This window comes from Trichosurus vulpecula, chromosome 7, assembly GCF_011100635.1.
Source record: "Trichosurus vulpecula isolate mTriVul1 chromosome 7, mTriVul1.pri, whole genome shotgun sequence".
Lineage (NCBI taxonomy): Eukaryota > Metazoa > Chordata > Mammalia > Diprotodontia > Phalangeridae > Trichosurus > Trichosurus vulpecula.
The window spans coordinates 160,217,185-160,239,854 of record NC_050579.1 but is presented as its reverse complement, the minus strand read 5'-3'; the positions used below and the strand labels follow the sequence as shown (position 1 = coordinate 160,239,854).

Genomic DNA, 22,670 nt, shown 5'->3' with positions numbered 1-22,670 from the left:
TACTTTAAACATTCTGTAGTTATTTCGGGTAGCTAGGTGGCATGGTGCATAAAGTGCTGGGCCTGGAGTCTGGAAGACCAGAGTTTGAATCTAGCTTCAGACACTCAGGAGATGCGTAACCATGGGCAAGTCACTTAGCCCTGCTTGTCTCAGTTTGCTCATCTGTAAAACGAGCTGGAGAAGGAAATGGCAAACCACTCCAGTATCTTTGCTAAGAAAACCCCAAATGGTCTCATAGTGGGTCAGATACAACTAAAAATGACTCAATAACAAATACCGATTTTCTGTACTTGAATCCCCAGTATTTACCATTGTGCTTGCCCCACAGTAGGTGCTTAATCAATACTTGTTGATTCAGAGTTAGGAGACCACACACCAGGCAGACCTAGCATTTTCAGGTCCTTTACTGGCTTCCATCTTCATTCTAGCTTATTCTGCTGCCACACAAAGGAGACTGTTTGCTTCTTTCTATTCTCATCTCGCTCTCTTTCATTTGCCAAGGCCCTCTTCCTTACCTACAACTCATTTCCCCTGCACCCCTTCTTTCTGAAATCCTCTTAGAGGCAGCTAGACGGCGCAATGAATAGAATGAGGAAGGTCTGAGTTCAAATCTAGCCTTAGATACTTGTAAACTGTGTGAATCTGGGCAAGGCACTTAACCTCTGTCTGAATCAGTTTTCTCATCTGTAAAATGCAAATAATACCCTCTCCTTCCCAGGGTTGTTGTGAGGATCACACAAGATAACATCTGTAAAGTGCTTAGTACTGTGCACATATTAGGTGCTTAATAAATGCTTGTTCTTTGCTCTTTAAGGCCCAGCTCAACAACTGCTTCTTCCACACATTTTTCCCTAATCCCTCCCCAGCTGAAAGTAACTTTTACTTCATCAAGTTTCTTATGGCACTAGGAGTTCTTGACCTGGGGGTCCCTGTATTAAGTTTAAAAAAATTCATAATCGTATTTCAATATAATTGGTTTCCTTTGTAGTTTATATATTTTATTTCATGCCCTTAAAAACATTATTCCAAGAAGGGGTCTATAGGTTTCACCAGACTGCCAAAGAGGTTCAAGACACAAAAAAAATTAGGAACCCCTGTTTAGTCCTTTCCTTTTTTTTTCTTTCCATTTTTATGTTGTTATTACTTCTGACCCTGTATTATTTTCCCCCAATTGGACTGTATACCCCCTGAGGACAGAGAATGCACAGGTTTTCTAGGTTTGTATCTGCAGGGCCTGGTATACCCTACACGCTTAAGAAGTGTTTGCTGAATTTTTATTGTTATATCAATACAAGCCGATCAAAAATCTCCACTTAATTAAGATTTATGGTTTATAATAAACATACTACTCGCTTTACTTGCATTCAACAGGAGGACAGTAAAACTGACCCAAGATCAGCTCCCAGATCAGCCTGCTCTAGATTGTCTAGGATGTCCCAAGAACAAATGCTCACCAGACCTAAAGCCTCTTCTTGGGACCTATTCCACGGGGTATGAAGAACAGATACATGTAAAAAGCCAACCTCGGCAAGAACACGACGTTATCCCTGAGGTTTCTAGACATTTAAGAGCTTCTCAACTAGAGTCAAAAGCAAGAATATACTTGTCAGAAGGCTCTCCCGGAGAAATAGTGACCTGAACACACTCTGTCCTTACGGGATGAGTCAGTCAATTAGAGGGTGTCTGGGATTGGTTTCTTCCATAGATAGGCATTTTTTTAAAAACAACAGGATAAAATGTGCTCCCACAGCCAGCGTTCCTGGAAAGAAAGCCCAAAGAAGCCTGGGACTCAAGCCCAAGGGGGATTTTGGACTTGGAACTGGGTCTGTATTCTCTATAGGCGCTGAGCTAATAATCAGTGGACCTAATTCTCTCCTCCTCCCCAGAGACTGAGGTGGTACAAGGTGGGATGAGGGGGCCAATGCCTCCTAAGTGCTGGAAGGGGTCGGCTTCGAGGTCAGCTTGGCATAGGCGGCAGCAAACGCACCCAAGCTGATGGAGCAGAATAGAGCAGCACCCCCCTCCTCCCATATTGGACGAGCCAGGGCCCCCAGCCAGGCCCCAGAATTGCTACCACTGTTGTAGTCTCTATGCTCTGCCTTCTTAACTTCTAACACCCAAAGTAAGTGGACGTCACGATGTTAAACTCCAATTACTTTGCTTCGTAATCATAAATTATAACGCACTTAAAAGTTCACTGGGGGAAACTAAAGGCAGAAACCATCTTCGGTAGAAAGCAGCTAGTTAGGCACGAAATATCACTCCCAAGTAGAGACAAGATAGTTATTTCTGTCAAATCAAATCATTCTAACTTGGAGCATCTAAAGGATTCATGTTTTGGGTAACAATGTACCAAACATTAGAAATAAAGCAAATGCATGTGATCACCAGTGTACGTAGGTTGGTTAAGAATTTTTTCACTTTGTAATTTTTATTGAACTGCCGCTCACTGACAGTGGAATGAGACTTGTAAGTATTTTAGATCTGAAAAAGTCCTGAAATACTCAGCCATGTGTGAGTAAGAGAATAAAGATGTGCTTTGCAAACCATGCTAGGAAACACCATTAATTCCTTGTAAGTGCTTCACAGGATGTACCCATGTAATTTATTAGCATTTAAAACTATTTTTTAAGATGAAATGGTATCTCAGAAAAAAAACAGACTAAAGTCTCCCTAATTCTAGGATTTTCTAAACAGCTGAGCCAGAGGTCATTTATAAGGGACTGTTATGGTTGGCTGGAAAAACTAATGGGCTGGAGTCACTTCAACAAGATGTGGACACCTAAGTGGCTGTTTTATTATATTCTGAAAAATGGGGGGCGGGGGGAAGGATAGAAAAGACCTTTAAACTGTATTTTTCTTTCCCAGATCAATTAGGAAGATGTTCTGGAATAATACCTCTAAGTCTTCCCTTTTCTGACATTTCAAAAAAAAAAAAAATAGAAAGACCTGGGTTCAAAGTCTGTGTCTGACACATACTAGCTGTGTGACCCTAGACAAATCACCCTAATTTCTCAGTGCCTCCTCTTCCCCTCCCCCATTTGTACACTGCAGTTATAAATTCCCTAAGGGCAGGAACGTTCTTTGCTTTTGAATCTATATCCCCAGAGCCTTTCATAGTGCTTGGCACATACTAAGCTCTTAATAAATGCATTCCCAGGCTTAATTCACTCCCTTCATTCATTCATAGTAGGAAGAAGTTTCCTCACTGAGAAATCTTCAAAGGAATGAAATCATAGATACACACACACGAAATATTTTAATTAAAAAAACAAATACCCTCACATCTTGATTACTGCAACTTGGGATGTGGAAAAGTTGGAGATATATATACAGATGGGGACACTTAAGGTCCATGGAGATTAAATGACTTGACCAAGGTCACGCAGCAAGCAAAGGGGATGGTAAGGTTGTCAGCTAAAACTGAATGATTTTGGACTCACCCAAGAATGTGCCAATTCTGGTGCCACCTATGAAAAGGAAATGCAATCCCCCCTCAGTTCAAAGCCATCGGGAATAAAATGGAGTCGGCACGAGTCCAACCAGAGAGATATGATTCCAAGAGTGTTTGCTGTTTACCTCGAAAGCATTTTTTGATTCATCTTCAGGAACCCCCAAATTCATACATGAGTGACTACATAAGAGTCTTAGGTTTTCCAATCTAAGTTATTCCTAGTACTCCGTATCCTGCAGTGAATGGGAGAACAGTGGCTGTCTCTATTATGCTCTTGTTTTAAAAATCCTTATCTCCTGAATGTATATACATGTAACTGTACACAACCTCATAAGCCTCTTAAGATCCCTGCATGATCAGGCAAATGTTTTATAGGGTAGTCCCTGAGCCAGAACATAAAAATCTGGCCGAGACAGAGGAAGTACTTGGGCTTCCTGAAACCACAAAGTTCAAGTCTCAGCCTTTGTCTTTGTTAAAGCAGATGCGTTCACTGAGGTTTGTCTTAAGGTCCCAAAACGGGACTGGCTTTCCACAAAACATATGGAAAACAGCACTATCTTTGAAAAACTTATTTACAAACAGAGGGAGCTAGGTGACAGTGCACAGACTCTGGGCCTGGAACCAAGAACACATGAGTTCTAATCTAGCCTCAGATACTTACTAGCTGTGATAGCCTGGGCAGGTCATTTACCTCCTCTGCAAAATGAGAGTAATGGCACCTATTTTACAGGGTTGTTGTGTGGTCTTAAATGACATAATTTAGCCCAATGCCTGGCACGTACATTTAATAAATGCCTGTTTCCTTCCTTAGTGTCTCTTGCGTGACTCCTTTCTCCAATGGTGTTTCTAAACTCTCAGGAATTTTCCATGAGAATATGATCCATTATTTATAATGTGCTTTCAGAAGGAGAGACCTATTGCGAGTGTCATGAGGAAGCTTCCCATTTAATTATTTAGCCAACATTAAGCACAAAGGCAATATATGCTAAATGTTCTTTTATTACTTCTAAGGTGTCCCTAATAACAATAAACGGGCAGCTATCTGGGCACAGTGAGTAGAGTGCCAAGACTGAAGTCCGGAAGACTCATCTTCCTGACTTCAAACTTGGCCTCAGACATTTACTTACTAGCTGTGTGACCTTGGTCAAGTCAATTAGCTCTGTCTGTCTTAGCTTCTCATTTGTAAAAGAAGCTGGAGAAGGAAATGGCAAACTACTCCAGTATTTTTGCCAAGAAAACCCCAAATGGGGTCATGAAGAGTCAGAAATGACTGAACAACAAAATAATGAGTAAGACTTAGAAGAGAAACCAGACAGCACTGAAATCAGAAATGTCTATCTTTTTTTTTTTTAAGAACTGCCATGGCCTATTGTTTTATGTCATGATACCTTCCCTCCTAAAAGTGCTATATGGAAGATGTTTACTTTTTAAATTCAAGTGAATTAAAATAAATGTTGTTGGCCTCCCTTGAAATAATCAGAGAAACCTGGGAGAATGTGGCATAAGGCTCAAAAATACCCTGTTTTTATGAAAGGTAATCCCCACCCCTCATCGCCGTATCATTTAACCCTAAGTGTGCTGTGACACCCATACCTTTCCCATCCAGACAGAGCTTTTCCTGAGGATCAGTAAGAAATTGTGAGCCTAAGAAGGTAAAGGTGAAAAGGATAGAGAAATGTACTATTGTATTTGCCTCATTCAGGCTTCCAAGGACCGGGTGATAAAGCACCTAATAGATGCCGCCAAATCTAATGGCCTTTTCTTTATCTTCATCCTTCTGGACCTCTCCTGCAGCATTTCAGTGTTAATCACTCTCTTCTCCCAGATAATCTCTCTTCTGTGGAGTTTCCACGATACCACCTCTTGTTGCTTCTCCTACCTATCTGACTAATCTTTAGTCTCCTTTACCTGATCACATCCTTCCCCTTAACTGGAGGTGTACCCTAAGGCTTTGTCCTGGGCCACCTTTTTTCCTCTACACTCTCTTGATAATCTCATAAACTCCCAGGCACAGCTATTGCCTCTGTGCGAGTGACCCCCAAATCTATGTAACCCAGGCCTTGCCTCCCTCCCAACTGCAGTCCAGCGTTGCCAGTTGCCTATTAGGCATTTCAAACTAGATGTCCTGAAGACATCTCAAATCCAACATTTCCTAAACAAAACTCCTTGGGCCTTCCCCCACAAAGCTACCTCCCTTCTGAACTTACTGTCTCTGCTCAAAAGCACCATCATGGGTGGCGCAGTGAGTAGAGTACCGGCCCTGAAGTCAGGAGGACCTGAGTTCAAATCCAGCTTCAGACACTTGACACGCTTACTAGCTGTGTGACCTTGGGCAAGTCACTTAACCCCAATTGCCCTACCTTCCCCCTCTAAAAAAAGCACCATCATCCTTCCAATCCCACAGGTTTACAACGCTTAGAGTCACCCTCGATAGCACATTCTCCCTATCCTTCTTGCTTCCTCCCCATATCCAATTAATTGTCGAGTCTTTCAGATTCCACACATCTCTCATCCTTCCCATTCTCTGGACTTGTAATGGCCACTCCCCAAAATAGGAACCATATCACCTCCCTCTCCTCGACTACTTCCATTGCCTCCTAATAGGTCTCGTGCCTCATGTCTCTCCCTTTTCCAATCCATCTTAAACACACAACTGCAAAAATTATTTTTCTAAAGTATAGTCCCGACCAGCTTCACTCCATGCTTGATAAGCTCCAGCAGTTACCTTTGGCTTCTAGAATCAAATACAAACACTTATGTTTGGCATTTAAATAAATTGCTTCACAACCTGGCTGACGTCCCATAGGCATTTGAAATTCAACATGTCCAAAATAGAACTCATTAGCTTTCCCCTCAATATCCTGCCCCCTCCACGCTACTTTTCCCATTAGCGTCATGGGCACTACCCTCTTTCCCGTCACCAAGGATCAAACTCACTCAACTCCTCACTCCCACTCACTTCATGTATCCAATCAGTGGTCAAATCCTACCATTTCTGCCAGGGAGCATCTCTCCTCTCTATTCCTATAGTTACAACCTTAATGTAGGTCCTAACTCTCCACCTTGATCGAAAAAATGGCCTTCTACTTGATGTCCTTGTCTTAAGTCTCTCCACTCCAATTCATGTGCCACTCATGCCAAAGGGATTCTCCCTACTCAATAAATGCTAATAGCTCCAAATTACCTCCAGAATCAAATATAAATTTCTTTCTTTGGTACTTACAGATATTCAAAACCTGGCTCCCTCTTACCTTTTACAGTTGTCGCACATAATACTCCTTCCCTGTACCCCATGATCTTTCCCCATACTGGCCTACAACATCTCCCATCTCTGTTCACTTGCGCAGGCTGTGCCCTGATGCCAGGAGTGCCCTGCTTCCTCATCTCAATCTCTTAGAATCCCTAGTTTCCTTCAAGACTCAGTTTGCCTTCAGCACAAGGCCCTTCTCAGTCCCCGGCATGCCAGAGCCCTCCTCTCTAAGAGTGTCCTCTGAGTACTGCATCTAATTATGTACATGTTGTCTCCTCCACTGTGTAAGCTCCTTCAAGGCAGGGACTGTTTCTTTCTTTGTATGGAAGGTACTTATAACAAATGTTTACTGATCAATTGGTGAAAGGGGGCTCAAATTTCTTTTATATATATATATGTATATCATGTATGTGTGTATATTTTATATATAGAGAGATATAGATATAATCTCCTATATAGATTGCTTTTCTTCCCACCACCATCAAAAGCCCTTACTGAGGCTGAGTAGGAACCATTCAAAAGAAATGATAAAACAATAACCTAAGTTAAATAAGTCTCTAGAAGGAGAAAATATAAAGATAGCTTTGGGAGAAAACTGGCTTCTTTGCTAAACTTCCAAGTTACAGTACTATATTTAAGGTCATAGAATAAGATGAAGGTGGAAACATTTCTTTAAGCTTGGGGGGGGGGGGCCAGAGAAGAGTAAAAAAAGGTATTTTAAGACCATGTACTTCTTAATTAACTACTTGAGAAGAGCATCATATCCTAAAGAAAATGCAACACTGTGTTTGTGTGTGTGTGTGTGTGTGTGTGTGTGTATACATATATTCAAACTTTAAAACCATATCAAACTTTTCTTTAAAAAAAAAAAGTATCTGGGCAAGGAAACCAAATAAAATGCTATCCCTATGGACAAAAAAGAAATGTTCCCATACTTTTTACACTTGTGTAATCTGGAGTCTCATTTGCTTTTATATGGAAGACTGGGAGCCTCAAGGCTCTTCAGAAGCCTGTCTCACAGTGGCATTCTGCCCGTGGGACTTACAGGGCATGTTCTCAATTTGTTTTTATTTTTAGTTACATCTGCTAAAGCAGTTTGAAAAATACCGGTCCTCTCTCAACCAGGGCAATTTTTCCCACAAGTTTTTCTAAAGCTGTAATTGCCACTGCCCGACCTCCTGAGCTGTCAAACGGCAAACTCATCGTCCCATGCTCAACGCAGAGCTAGATTCATGTTTATTTTCAGCTCTTCAATCCTGACTACCTGCAATTTAGTCTCTTGTCATTTAGGCACTGTGGTTGTGTGTATTCTACATTGACAAGCTGGTCTTCCTTCGCTTAGGCCTTCAATTCTCTTGACTTTGTTCTTAACTCTCCAGTCTTAAAAATCAGAGAGAAAAGGTACCCCCCCCTCAACGTTCTTAATTTAAGTAATGGCAATCTAGGAAATTCACTATTTTAAAAAGACTGACGGCTCAAGGAGAGAGGAGAGACCTAACCTCACTTTAACAGTGGGAACAGAAAAACGTACATTTAAAAGCAAAATGGGACCTCAGAGGCCATTCAATCCAATCCCTTCACTTTACAGATGAGGAAACCGAAGCCTAGAGATATTAAATGACTTGCCAAAAAAATAAAAATAGGATTCAAACTCAGGTCCGGTGACTGGGGAGCCCCTGTTTTTCACACTATGTCACACTGCCCCTTGTTGGTCCTTTCCTCACAACTAACTCACAGTCAACAGTACATACACTTGGATTTGTCTTCCAATGGAGATGAAATTGTTTCCACGCTCTCTTTGGCATCTCGAGAAGGGACTTTAGCACAAAGTTCAAATCAACATAACAAATATTACAAGATGCAAGTTACCAGGCTGGGGATACAGTTTGTGAAAGAGTACCGTTTTGGGGGTCCCAGATTGTTGTTGAACCATTTTTCAGCCCTATCTGACTCTCTCTGACCTCATCTGGGGTATTCTTGGCAAAGATACTGGAGGGATTTGCCATTTCCTTTTCCAGCTCATTTTACAGATAAGGAAATTGAGGCAAACAGGGTTAAGTGACTTGCCCAGAGTCACACTGCTAGTGTCTGAGGTCAGATTTGAACCCAGGAAGATGAGTCTTCCTGACTTCAGGCCAAGTACTCTATCCACTGCACCACTCAGCTGTCCCAGAGTCCCAAGACTGGGATTCAAATTCCAGCTCTGCCATAACTTAACTTTGGGAAAGTTATTTTACCTACAGGAAGGAGTTGGACTAGAAAACTTCTAAGATTCCTTACAGCTGTAAATCTATGATCCTATGACTACTGGTTGCAGGTAAGGAGTGCAATCTGTGAGTACGTAATAAAGCAAAGCTAAATGGTTCACATCATGACCCAATGTGCCTCACCAGCAAGATGTTCTAACCAAATGAGCAAACCATCCATGGATACTTTTTCCAACTGTTATTCATTGTACCCTGAGTCTTCTCACATGAGTGAGGTTCAAGAGAGAGCAGGGAAGTACTTGACTGAAAGCATCCATATTTTGCATTTAAAGAACCTTTATTATTTCACAACAGTACTAGGGACACAGAGAAAACACAATGTTTATATTTATTTTCCAGCAGTGAGGCAGTGTATACTTTACATTCTAAGAGCTCTATGGTTACCTCCTGTCATTAACAGCAAATCAAATATTTTGGTTTTTAAAAAAAATCAGGGATAAGGTAAGGTATTCTAAAACTCTGGCTCAAATACACTGATTTTGTAAAAAAAAAAAAAACAAACAAAAAAAAAAACACACAAATGGCCAGGACTTCCCAATAACAGCATCGACTCCCAGCCACCACTTTCATGAAATAACCATCGCTGAGGTTAACTGCACTCAAAAGCTGACATAAACGTGAAAGTCTTTTATTTTAGCTTGGCATGCACTGGTCCCAATGTAGCAGCCAATTCCAGAAACCACAAAAGCTATGGATTGAAATAATGAAGTTGTAAAAGATGCTGGAGTATCAGAGGGAAGAGCAGCACTGTCAGATCTGGAGAGGAAAGAGATAGGCAAAGTAAGAGCAGATTGTGCTCATGGGGCACATTAAGACACTAACTTCAAAATGAGAAACACTGCAAATGCAGCATCAGGTTCACAGGATCTACAGGCCGGCAGATAACCTTAACTCTTACCTATCCAAACGTCTCATTTTATTGATGACGAAAATGAGGTCTGGAGAGGTTAAGGGATTTTCCCAGGCTAGACTTAGTGACTGAGCCAGCACTGGAACTCACACAGGACCTCTGATTTTAAACCTAGTGCTATTTCTGCTACAGTGTAACCTTCAACATTCAACAGGGATTTTTCGTAAGCACTTACTATGTATGCGCCTGCACCATAACGGGTGCTGAGGCTACAAAGACAAAATGAAACAGACATCTACAGCATTTTACTGTAGATCGCTGGTCCAAACATCTCGTTTTACACATTAGGGAACTGAAGCCCAGAGAGAGGTGAAGTGAACACGAGGAAGCACAAAACAAACTGCTGGGTTTTAGAGGGTGGAAGGGGGAATGATAGGTTTATCAGGGAAAGATTCATGAACTTTTGAAAAAAGATGGATAGGAATTCAACAGGCGAAAAAAGGAAAGGCTATTTATAGACGATAATTTGCTGTTGCTCAGCCAGACCCTCTTCATAACCCTGTGAGCCACACTGTCCAGGTTTTCTTGGTATAGATACTGGAGTGATTTGCCATTTCCTTCTCCAGTAAATTAAGGCAAAGATTAAATGACTTACCCAGGGTGACACCTGAGGCTGGATTTGAACTCAGGTTTTACTAATCAGTACAGCTCAGCACTTAGCACACTGCCAGACGTGTAGCAGGCACTTGATAAGTGCTTACTGAACTGAATTAAATTGGGCTAGAAATACATACTACTTAACCTGATTCTATTAAGGATTTAAAAAAAATTTTTTTTTATAATTGTTGAATTTAATTGATGGTCCTATAATTTTAGATCAATAATTTATCTTTTTTTTTTTTTGGCAGGGGAGAAGCCAAGGCAATTGGGGTTAAGTGACTTGCCCCAGGTCACACAGCTAGTAAGTGTATCAAGCGTCTGAAGCTGGATTTGAACTCAGGTCCTCCTGACTCCAGGGGCGGTGCTCTATTCACTGTGCCACCTAGCTGCCCCTCTATTAAGGACTAATAAAGAACTTTTAAAATAATGAAGTCTATAGCTACTCTGCTCTTACCAGTGATATGAAATAAGAAATATTTCCCCGTTTTAGCCAACAGATTAAGGACGGTTCATCTTACACATTTGAAAAATGTTGGAGTTTAGGGAACGGCCCTTAGAGATAATCTCCACCAACCCTCGTTTTATAAACGAGAAAACTGAGTTAACTGAACCAACAGAAAGGGCAAGGATTTACCAGGATCACTGATGAAAGTGACATGATATTATTCATTTCTCCCCCCTCCCCCCACATAACTGTGATTCTCAATGTGGAACTACGGCTGGTTAGAGCTCTGTTGTGACATAATTTCAGGCTTTTCAAAGGGCAGGAGACTACTTTTAATCACAGCATCAATACAATGAATAATGTTCTGATCCCTTCAGGGTCACCCATGGAGCTCCGTAGGTTAGCCACACCCTCCACAGATTTTTCCATCTCCTCACACTTGTACAAGGTTTTACTTTCAAATTTTCAACATTAGTACCAGCCTTTTGCCATTTCCCCCCAACCTTTTAAGAGGGCGGAGAGGTGAACAGGTGGGTATAATGGAAATGAAGTCCATTCTTATATAGGCTTATATACTAGATCACCAATACACCAACAATCCAATCTGTGAGTGAACCATGAAGGTGCTATTTCTCCCTAAATAAGAATTCATGGTCTTCCAAAGGATATTCCTTTTGCAAAGTCTTGTTAAAAAAAATTACACTTTCCGGGACTCGATGAAGAGAGATGAGAAGACATCTCCAAACTGGAGGTAGGAGCTCCATTGGCATTACACATTAGGCGCTGTTGGACTTTCTCATCGCATCAATCAGTGATAACTTTTTCTCTCTAAAAACTAAATACTATTTGTCATATGGGATGGCTTTTAAGGAGGGGAAGAGGCACATAGGATACTACGGTGATGGAACAATTAGAAAATATCAACTAAAAAAATTTTTTTCAAAGTACACTTTCTTTTCTTGAAATTAGGATGATGGGTAAATCTGCCCTGTGTGACGAGCGTGCCTCTGGCTTCCGCTCTCCTCTGCTGCCCTTACCTTGGACAATGGGGTATCCAGTAAATAGGCTGGATTTGGAGAATCTCAGGGAACCTGGGTTCAAACTACCTTTAACGTAAAATGTTTGGGATGGATTCCTCCAAATTTTAAATCGATGACCCCAACGTCCTGACAGCTCCCCCTCCCCCAATGCCACTGTTTAATGAAGCCCTTTCAAGCAGGTGGACAGCTCTGGAAACCTGTTTGCAGACTGAGGACAGTTCCTGGAGAGATTTTGAATTTCCTGAGGGCTGTGACTATCCTCAAGAGATAAACTAGACTCCCTGATTCCAATCTTCAACCCACTGCCCGGGAAAAGGGCTGGAATGCCTTTCTTCAAACCCACAAAGTGTTTTTCTGTATCTTTTTTTTTAATTACACAAAACCAACTTTTTACTTGAGTCGATGAGAGGGAGCTCTGGTCTTCTATAATGTGACTGGTAACTCGCTTTCCTACGCCGATTTAAAGTTTTCCAAGCTCTCTTCCAATTTACTCCCAATCACCCTTTGGAATCCCCTCGCCTACCATCAAGAGAGCAGGCATTTAAAGGGGTTTGTGGATTCCACCGAAATGCCAGGATGAGGAAAGGATCCATCCTTGTTCGGGCTCGAACATCTCGGTTGGGCAAAGCAGGAGATCCCTGACAATAACCAGAAGCCTAACTTGGCCGTCCCAAACGTCAAAATGTTTAACTCTTCCCCAAGAGGCCTGGAAACGCACCCTGTAACTACTTCCTTGTCCCAGTTTTCTACTGCCAAAGCAGTCCTGAGATTTCTGCTCTCTAAGAGCGTCAGCTTCCTTCCCCCCAAAGCCTGCAGCCCTTACTGTCCTGTTAGAAAAGTCAACATCGCTTTTTTAAATCATGATCTATATCTTCAGAAGCTCAAGCAACGCCGGCTTCCCAGGGCAGCACGTGCAACTGAGTGCTGCCCGGCTTTCCCGATGCTGGATGTGTGAGCCGGGGAGGATTTCGGGGCCACTGATGCTTGCTAATGGGAGCTAACTGCTTGTTGAGGCTCACAACGTCCATTACGCCGTCCGATAAAGCGGGGGTACTGCACGCATGGGGTATTCGTGAGAACGGACGGCGGGGATCACTCCCCTACTCCGGTTCCCTTTGGACTGGCTGGGAAAGCAACGCAAGACTGCAAAGGCGCGACCACCGAGGGCGGGAACGTGCAAAGGGGAGTGGGGGAGGGAGAGCCGGGGAGGACGGAGACAAGCGCCCCCTGGCGGCGGGGCGGGCTCGGCCGCCTGCCCCGGGCTCGTTCGGGCTTGACTCAGAGAGAAGGCTCGGTTCCTCCGAGCGTCCGTGTGCCGGTGGCTGCTCCCAGTCGCTCAGCTCAAAATCTCACCCTAGACTCCGCCCCTTCGCACACACTCATTCACACACTCACACACACAAGACACACACAAGACACAAACACACAGAGGTCGGCTCGCGCCAGCCCATCCCCAGGCTCTACGAATTCTTCCGCGGGTTTGGTGGCGGCCGCGGCCGCCGCCGCTGCCCGAGCTCGGCCGCTCCATAGTTGGGGGAGCGACGGGGGTGGGCAGGAGGACGGCGCGGAGTGGGGCCGGCCGGCGAGCGGCCGACCGGACCGTTCCACTTCACGCTCCCCCCCTCCCACCCGCCTTCCCCTTCCCGGGGCCTGATGGAGGAGCCTCCTCGCGCTCGCGTTCCGCGCTTTCGCCCCCCCCCCCACCTTCCCCACCCCCTCTACCCCGGCGCGTGCTCCTCAGTACGCCATGTAGCCGAGTTCTGAATAGGCACAAAGGGAGACGCCGCACAATGGGGCGAAACGGACCGCGCGAGGAGCACAGCAGCAGCCCGCGCGCTCGTCTCGCTTCTTTCTCGGGTGCAGCGCCGCTCCCGCCACTCCGGGTGGGGAGAGGTGGGAGCTTCTCCCGTGTGGACCCGGCAAACGCACTTAGGACACCCCCCCCCTTCCTTTCCCGTCCCCTCCCCTGCTCCCGCCCCCACCCCCGGCATGGATGTTGCAGCCACTTCTCCCAGACGCCCCAGATCCCGGGCTGCTGTGGCCGCGGCCGTTGCAGCCGCTTTTTATTTATCTCACACACTTACCTGGGACGAGTTCTGTACTTTGCAAGAGCGGGACCCGGTCGAGTTTGGGCTGCGCGTGTTGGGGAACGGGGTCGGGGAGTGGAGGGGTCCACAGGAGAGGTGGGAGGGGGGAGGGCCTGGCTAGGGCGGCCTGGGGAGTTGCTAGGGGTGGCGGGTGCCGTGTTTTTTCCCCTCTCTTTGTGTGTGTCCGTGCGCTGCGCTCTCGCGTGACGTGACGGGACTCCGTGTGTCATTTCCGCACAAGGACACAGGGAGCCCCCGCTGCAGTGGAACCACCAACTCCCCTCCGCCTCCCCCGCCTCGCTCCCCCCCACCCCGCTCCTCCCCCTCCCTGGGCGCAGCGGGGCACACGCGGGACGAGCGACTGCGCTCGGGCGTGAACAGCCCCGGGGGGAAGCGCGCACAAGAAGGGACATGCGGCTGGCGAAGGAGACTTTCTGCCTTGATGCAGGCGCCCTTAGCGCGCAGCTCCACGTGGGATGGGTTTGCCCTTTTCCAGTGAAAGCGGCGCCGCCGCTCTTCCCCGGCCCCAGCCCGTGGGGACTCCCCGCCCAGTAAGTTTCCCTGGGGAGGAGCTGCGCGCGCGGAGGCCTAACTGGCCTGGCCTCGCTCGCAGCTCCTAACGTGGGGGAACCACGGAGCCCGGCCCCGGCTTCCCACAGCCGCGCTCGCACCCTCCCCAGAGCTGGGAAACAGCCACGCGGTCCGTGTTTTCCCCTTTCACGTGCCATCCCAAACAGGATCGCTCACGCTGGAGTGCCACGGGAAGCACGGCACTCGAGGCTTTTCAAACCCTTTCCACGGTGTAAGCAGCGTGCATTAGTAGTGGCTCGCTTTCTTCCCCTCCCGTGTCTTTCCCACGTAATTGCTTTGCAGTCCTGACTGTAAGACGCTTGCAGAAATCCGCAGCGCTAAAAAAGCCCACTAGGGGCTTAGGAAAACGCTGCTTTGGAGCACCAGGGAACGCTGGATCACCTACTCTTCCCTCTCCGGATCCGCCATGGAGTCCGGCAGAGCGAGACAGAAGGCGACCGGGGCGGGCAGGGGCTGGGATTCCTCCGGGCACTGGCAAACCACGGAGCTAGCAAGCCTTACCCCGCTTAATGAATTGTAACTTTGCCGTCTCCGAGGGGGATGAGCGCGCTTGTGCCTTATCTCATCTACCCAAATAAACAATTGCCGCAGAGAAACTAACCAGCCACCCAGTTAAGCCTGAGTCCGGAGTCTGTCTAACTCCGCGGACAGTAGATTCCCAAAAGATCCATGTGCACGCCACACCGAGAGTGGCTCCATGAAACACGGCTCGCGGATTTGGGTGGCGAGAGTGGGGAGCGCGAACGTTCATTCAAAATTTTAGAACTGGAATGGAAGAGAATCCCATAAAGCTACAGTTTAATTTTTCGGTCTTTTCCTCAAACAGAGACAAACTTAAAAAAGAGGGAAGTCTTTAAAAAATCATTAACAACAACAAAAAAGACTCGGTGGGGGAAAAACAATCATAAATTAGGAGAACATACAAACGATCCCATCTTCTCCACACAGCTAGTCAGCTGCTAGAGAAGACCATGTGGCATAGCCCTGTTGGTCAGTGAATATTTTTTTAACTAATACAAAAAACATATGCTGACTCCTATTCCCCGAATTCTATATGAGTGGAGATTAAGAGCTGGGATTTTAGAGGCCTCCGGATCGACCCTCCGTCATTATGGAGAATGAAGAATTGGCGTATTCTTAAACCTTTCGCTTAGCGTACGACTTCCCACGCCAATTCAGAAATCCACTAATAACTATTATCTTCTCAGAAAGTTTTCATTCAAAGGATACACAGATAAATGAGGCTTTAGTTTAAAAAAAAAATGAAGGGCAGTAGCTTTTCCGTTGTGTGGCTGATGGTAAACTCTTGAAGTGAGAACTAAATTAAAAAAAAAAACCAAACACAAAACTCTTAGAATGGGGTCGGGAAGCCCTTAAGAAATTGACTGAAAAGGATCTCAAAGGGCTGGGTTACCATTCAAAACCCCTGATAAAAGGGATAGCCCCCAAAGAGCCAGAAGGCAGGGCTGGATCCTTCAAATTCAAAATAATTTTCAGTCCTATCTGCATTTAAAATGGAAGAGGCGGGTGTGGAGCGGAGGGGAGCAGGTTAAATAATCAAGGGAAGACAATAGATCTTCTTAAGAGAAGGTTCAACTTTACCCTCTTAACTGCCAGGACTCTGATTTCTACCGTAATTGTACTAAATAACAAAGACAAAATTATTCAGTATCAGTCCTTTATTTAGCTAACTGAGCCTACCGTCAGTTTTTCCTCAGCTTGAATTTTAAGGTTATCTATCTATCTATCTATCTATCTATCTATCTATCTATCTATCTATCTATCTACTTTGTGTACTTGTCTATAGTTTCCTACCTATCAACCAATCTATAGTTATTTATTTATAGCTCTGCCATCAAAAGAGACAAATTATATTAGTTTGGTATTGTGAGAAGGTGTTACTTTGAGTTACTTCCAAGTATCAGGGCTTAAAATAGCAGGAAGTGCCATTTTGCAATAGAAATTTAGAGAAGTAAAATTTATCATTATAGATTTTAGCAAGGGGTGGCTGAGTGTTAAGGATCCCAGAAAGGCACACCTGATTTTGTTCAGTCCTTTCTGATTCTTTGTGACCCCCCATTTGGGGTTTTCTTGGCAAAGATACTGGAGTGGCTCACCATTTCCTTCTCCAGCTCATTTTACAGATGAAACTGAGGCAAATGTGATTAAGTGACTTGGCCAGGGTCACACACCTAGTAAGTGTCCGAGGACAGACTTGAGTCTTCAGGATTTCTGGATGGCACTCCATCCACTGCGCCACCTAGCTGCCCTTAGACCACCTGATTAGCCCTTGTTAACCTGGATAATAGAAACATTCAGGAAATAATCAATCTAAGAGCCCAGGGCTAGGCCCGGGAGAGACACTTCCCGGACTCAAAAAGTTTGCATTGTAAATGAAGAAATTATAAGAAACTCATAGAAATTAAATCATTTTCATATTCACTCAATGCTAAACAAAAGTTTTCCAAGAATTACCCAGTCTTATTTAATGACTTAACAACATTCTATATAGAGAGCTATTTAACTTCCGGCCCAATTATTTTAAATGACCAGGTTGCCTTTTTTTAACACATTTCCTTTGGAAAGCTTGAACAAAAAAGAATTGCTCCTTCTTTTAAGTGAATGACATAAAAAGCTGGCATCGATCATAGTTTTACATAACTGACAAGTAGTTTCTTTAGCCAAGTCATGGGTGATTCTAAGAAATTACTAATAGACAGAAGTCAAAGTAGTATTAGGGTGATTATTTGGGATTTGAAATATTTCCACCTAAGATGTTCAATGAGTGGCACTGGGTGGGAAGCAGCACTGGCCCTTTTCCCTGTCCAATCATTTACCACTTCAGTGACTGTGGGCAAGTGACATCATCTCTCTGGGTTCAATTTCCTCCTCCGTAAAATGAAGATATTAGACTACATAAGGGTTGAGGGCCCTTTCAGCTCTAAATCTCAGACACTTTTTTTTTTACTTTTGATTTTTTTTTTAAAGGAAGAGGATGCATAAATAGGTGACTATTATTTGATATATATAAGAACAGCAAATTTTATAATGAAGAGTGAAATGAGTGGAACCAAGAGAACATTGTATACAGTAACACCAATAATATTCAAAGAATAACTGTGAAGGACTAAGTTATCCTGAGTAGTATAAATACTCAAATCAGCTACAAAGGACCTATGGAAGAAGATACTATCCACCTGCAAAGAAAGATAAACAAGAGTATGCATAGCACATATATGTAAATATATATCAATATTGGTATATATTTGTGTATTGATATATATATATATACATACACACATATTGGTATATACACACTATTGGTATATATTGATATGTGCATATATATATACATATGCACATATATATATACACATACATATATATGTTAAATAATGGCCTTCTCTAGTGCAGGGGAGGGAGGGAAGGAGGCAGTTTGGAACTTAAACATAACAAATTAAAATTTAAGAAAGAGCAAATTTTAGAGCCCTGCTTTTTTCCCCCAGTAATTAGTAAGGGGAGGTTGGGGGAGGCAGTTTGGAAGTGTTATTCATAGTATTATCCAATTCAACTCTACACTGGTTTTTTTCTCTTGAATCCCTAGCTCCCTTATCATATCTTTGATTTCTACACACGTATTGCTGAGAAAAATCACACAACTATTCTGACTGGGTCCACTTCAAATTTATGTTATACAACCTCAATTGGGCCCTCACTGCTGCTAGGCAATCCTATTGTATCTCCCTTATCCACTCACTATCCACCTTCCACAGTGGTTCTTCTAAACCTTTTCAACTCTCCTCAAAACTCCCATGGCTCTCTCTCCCACCCATTTCCTTAGCTGAGAACCTTGTTTCATATTTTACAGGGGAAAAAAAAGAGGTGATTGGTGTGAAATCCCTGTTCTCTCTTCTATCACTGAGATGTTCTGCCATTCTCTCCTCCTTTACCTCTGTCTCACATGATTAAGTGACCTTTTTCCTTGAGGCTGACCCCTCTAGTTGTTCAGGGGATCTTATTCCATCCCATCTTCTCTGACAGATTGCTTGCTCTATCATCCCTACTCTTTAACTTATTTTTCAACCTCTCCCTCTTTACCCTTTCATTTCCCACCGCCTGCAAACATGCCCATGTTTTCCCCCATTCTGAAAAAAATCCTTGCTTGATTCTTCCACATCCCCACTATCATCCTGTATCTCTTCTTCCCTTTGTAGCTAAACTCCTAAAAGGATGTCTTGCAATAGGTGCCTCCACTTCGCTCTCACTCTCCAAACTGCTCTTTCCAAAGTTACTAATGATCTCTTAGTTGTCAAATCCAACGGCCTTTTCTCAATGCTCATTCTTGACTTTTCTGCACTTTGACAGCACTCATTGCTCTTTCTTCCTTGATACTCTCTTCTCCCTACGTTTTTGGGGCACCATTCTCCCCATGTTCTCTTCCTCCCTACCTGACCTTTCTCTGTCTCCTTTGATGGATCCTCCTTGAGGTCATTCCTTCTAACCATAGGTGTCCTTATGATTCTGTCCTGGGCTGCACTTCCCCTTCCTTACTTATGACATTATTTGGTGATCTCACCAGCTCCCTAGGATCTAAGTGCCGTCTCTATGCTGATGATTCTCAAATTTTTTCTATCCTGCCCTAAACTCTAGGCTGACTTCCAGTCTCACATATCCAACTACCTTTCAGACATCTTGAACTAGATATCCAGAAACATCTTAATGTATCCAAAATGGAACTCGCTGTCTTTCCCCCTAAACTCTCCCTGCCTCCTTACCTTCCCTCTTATTGTAGAGAGCAACCTCCTCCTAGTCCCTCAGGCTCACAAACCATGAGTTTTCCTGGACTCCTCACTATCTCTCACCCCACTATATTCAATCTGTGACCAAGGCCTGTCGATTTCACTTTTGCAACATCTCTTGTACATGCCTCCTCTGCTCTGACACTGCCACTACCCTTGTACAAGTCCTCATCACCCCCATGCCTGGACTGTTACAATAGTCGGCTGGAGGGTCTGCTTGCTTCAAGCCTTTCCCTACTCCAACCTATTCTCAATTCAGCCACTGAAATGATTTTCCTAAAATGAAGGTCTGACACTGCCCCCTACATCCTTACCTCCCCTCCACCCGACCACTCAACAGACCCCACACGTGATTGCCTCCAGAATTTAATATAAGATGTCTGTTTGGCATTCAAAGCCCTTCATAACCTAGTCCCCTCCTACCTTTCCAGTCTTCTTACACCTTACTTTCCCAGGTGTACTCTTTGATTCAGCAACACTGGCCTCCTGGCTCTTCCATGAACAATACACTCCATCTCTCAGCTATTTTATCCAATTTTACAGATGAGGAAACCGAGCCTCAGTGAGGTTGGGTTGTGGTCATTCAGATAGTATTAAGGACAGGCTTTGGGTTAGGAAGGGGTGAGAGAAGGAGACCGCTGCTGTTGCAAATAACTGACATTTATGTAGTTTAGACTTGAAAGTTTTCAAAGGTGAGACGTGCATTACCACAAAACCCTGTGTAAGTAATACTATATTATAATCATTTAAAAATAATGTTGGAGAAGTAAAGGGACTTGCTTGTAGTGTCACAGCTACAAAACAACTTCAGGGCAGATAACTGCTAATGGTTAATTAGTACATTTATAAAATATTGGATGAAAAATTAGAGAACTCCTAGGGCTGGATTTTGGTGTTTTCTTTTATTGAAAATAACTAATTAATGTTTTGCATGACTGCACATATATAATCTATAACAAATTGCTTGCTTTCTCAAGGAAGGGGGAGAGGAGGAAGAGAGAGAATTTGGAACTCAAAATTTAAAAAAAGGAATGTTAATGATTGCACATATATAATTTATGTCAAATTGCTTACTGTCTTAGGGAGGGAGAGGGGAAAGGGAGAGAAAAAAATTCAGAACTCAAAATCTTATAAAAAATGAATGTTAAAAATTGTCTTTACATGTAATTGGAGAAAATTAAATACTATTTAAAAAACAAATGTTAAAAAATTGTTTTTACATGTAATAAAAAATGTATAGAGAAAATGAATATCAGGTAATTTTAGACAAAAACCTAAAGTGTTAAATATAGAGCGCTTATAAGGGAGAAGGTTTATGTTTCAAAATCAGCATATAGGGAGGACTAGCTCCTCTAGTGTGAGTGCTTGCTAAGCCCTTTTCAGGGCTGCTTATCTACCTTTGGCAGCCACCTTCACCCAACTCTGACCTGTGTCTCCAAGAAGCTGTAGCATGTGCAGCTGCTGCACAGGGCAAAACCTCTGGGCTAAACCAGGTTGAGGGTAACGAAGAGAGGCCTCAAACCTTTCAGCGAATTAGGGGGATGTCTACCCCAAGCATGTGAAGATTTCCCCCAGCAGAATGGGCCTATGAGAACCATTTGTTCCAACCACAATGAACACCCTGAAGAAGGTGCTGTGGGAAACTTAGAGCTTGATTAGACATCAAAGATGCCAAGGTCATCCACTGCCTCCAGGGCCATCGCCAGTCATCTTGGCTTCTGTCCTGCTACTAGACTGATGACTCTAGAAGAGAAAGTGAGGCTGATGGCTATGAGCAACTCTGCCTCACTTAACTCCAATTCACACAAGAGTCAAGATATCACCCCGTGATACCATTGGTCCTCTTTGAAAATAAAGGACAAATAACATCAGTAAGACCCAGGTACATTGTTATAATAAAAAATAAAATACCTTAAAGAAAATTAATTGAAATGTCATTTTCCAACACTTCAAATTAGAGCTGCGATTAAGATCATTCGACTATTTTTAAATTGACCTCAGAACAATACAGTTTCAAAAAAAAAAAACTAGGCCGCTCTGCTTAGAAGCACGAATCATTATCTTACATGCTTTCATATTTGTAGCTATGAAAAGTATAAGAAAAATATTATAATAGTAAGATTAGAATATAAAGTTTGGAAAGTGGATATTAGGCTTCAGTTACTTTTATACCGTTAAAGGTTTTAATCTCTGTTATATTTAGTTACCAAGACAATATTAAAAAGATTTTTTTTAAAGTAGTCAAGTTAAAACAGTGCCATAGATTTCTCTGGCTACTTGTGAGAAATTTCTACTATACTTTTTGCCTGCTGTATGCATTCTTTTGCCAAGCGTTCAATCTCAAACAGAAGTAGCTAGCTGATCCAGGTTTCTTCAACAACAGAAAAGATGAAAAGAAGGGGGAAAAAACCTTTAATTTTATTAAATAGAGTTTAATAAAAGAAGTTGTCTCCCTCCTTTTCCCCAACATACCCAGGCAAAAATAACAGCCTCCCTGAGCCTCAGTTTCTTTATCTATAAAATGAAGAAATTGCATTAATGGATTCAAAGATTCTTTCTGGCTCTTAATCTGTGATCCTAAACTCAAGACTGGTAGCTTGGGGTGGGATGACCTTTTGAATATAAAAAGCCATTTAATTAAACTTCTTCCTTTGGGATTTAAAGAAAATCACAGACTTCAGGGATTGGGAAGGACTCCAGAGGCCCCTTGGTCCAACCTGCCCCAGAACGAGAATAAATCATTCAGACTCAATGAGGCAAAATAAGACTATGAATAAAAAACTCTATAGATAAATAGACTACGTGCTTATTCCCCTTATTGGGCATTCCATAATGTCATAATCCCATGCCTCTAAACCTTTGCATAGGCAGTGCTTCATGGCTCCTTCATGGCTCGGATGCATTTCCTCTTCACTGTAGTTCATTGAAATGCTTGAAAGAAAGAAAGAAAAGAGAAAGGGAGGAAAGAAAGAAAGAAAGAGAGAAAGAAAGAAAGGAAGGAAGGAAGAAAGAAAGAAAGAATGGAAGGAAGGAAGAGAAAGAAAGAAGAGAGGGAAGGAGGAAAGAAAGAGAAAGAAAGAAAAAAGAAAGAAAAAAAGGACGGAAGGAAGGAAGAGAAAGAAAGAAAGGAAGGAAGGAAGGAAGGAAGAAAGGAAGGAAGGAAGGAAGGAAGGAATACTAAATTAAATATCCAAGAAAGAAAGAAAGAAAGGAAGGAAGGAGGGAGG

General features: G+C 43.2%; 1 protein-coding gene across 1 annotated transcript in view; it reads right to left on the bottom strand.

The window, feature by feature from the left end:
* BEND3 (BEN domain containing 3) overlaps positions 1 to 14,139 on the bottom strand; it is a 69,921-nt gene extending 55,782 nt beyond the window's left edge. The window contains exon 1 of the mRNA XM_036767777.1: positions 14,051 to 14,139. The gene's annotated coding sequence lies outside the window, so the exon portion shown is untranslated. The remainder of the gene's footprint in view (positions 1 to 14,050) is intronic.
* Positions 14,140 to 22,670: the final 8,531 nt, after the last annotated feature.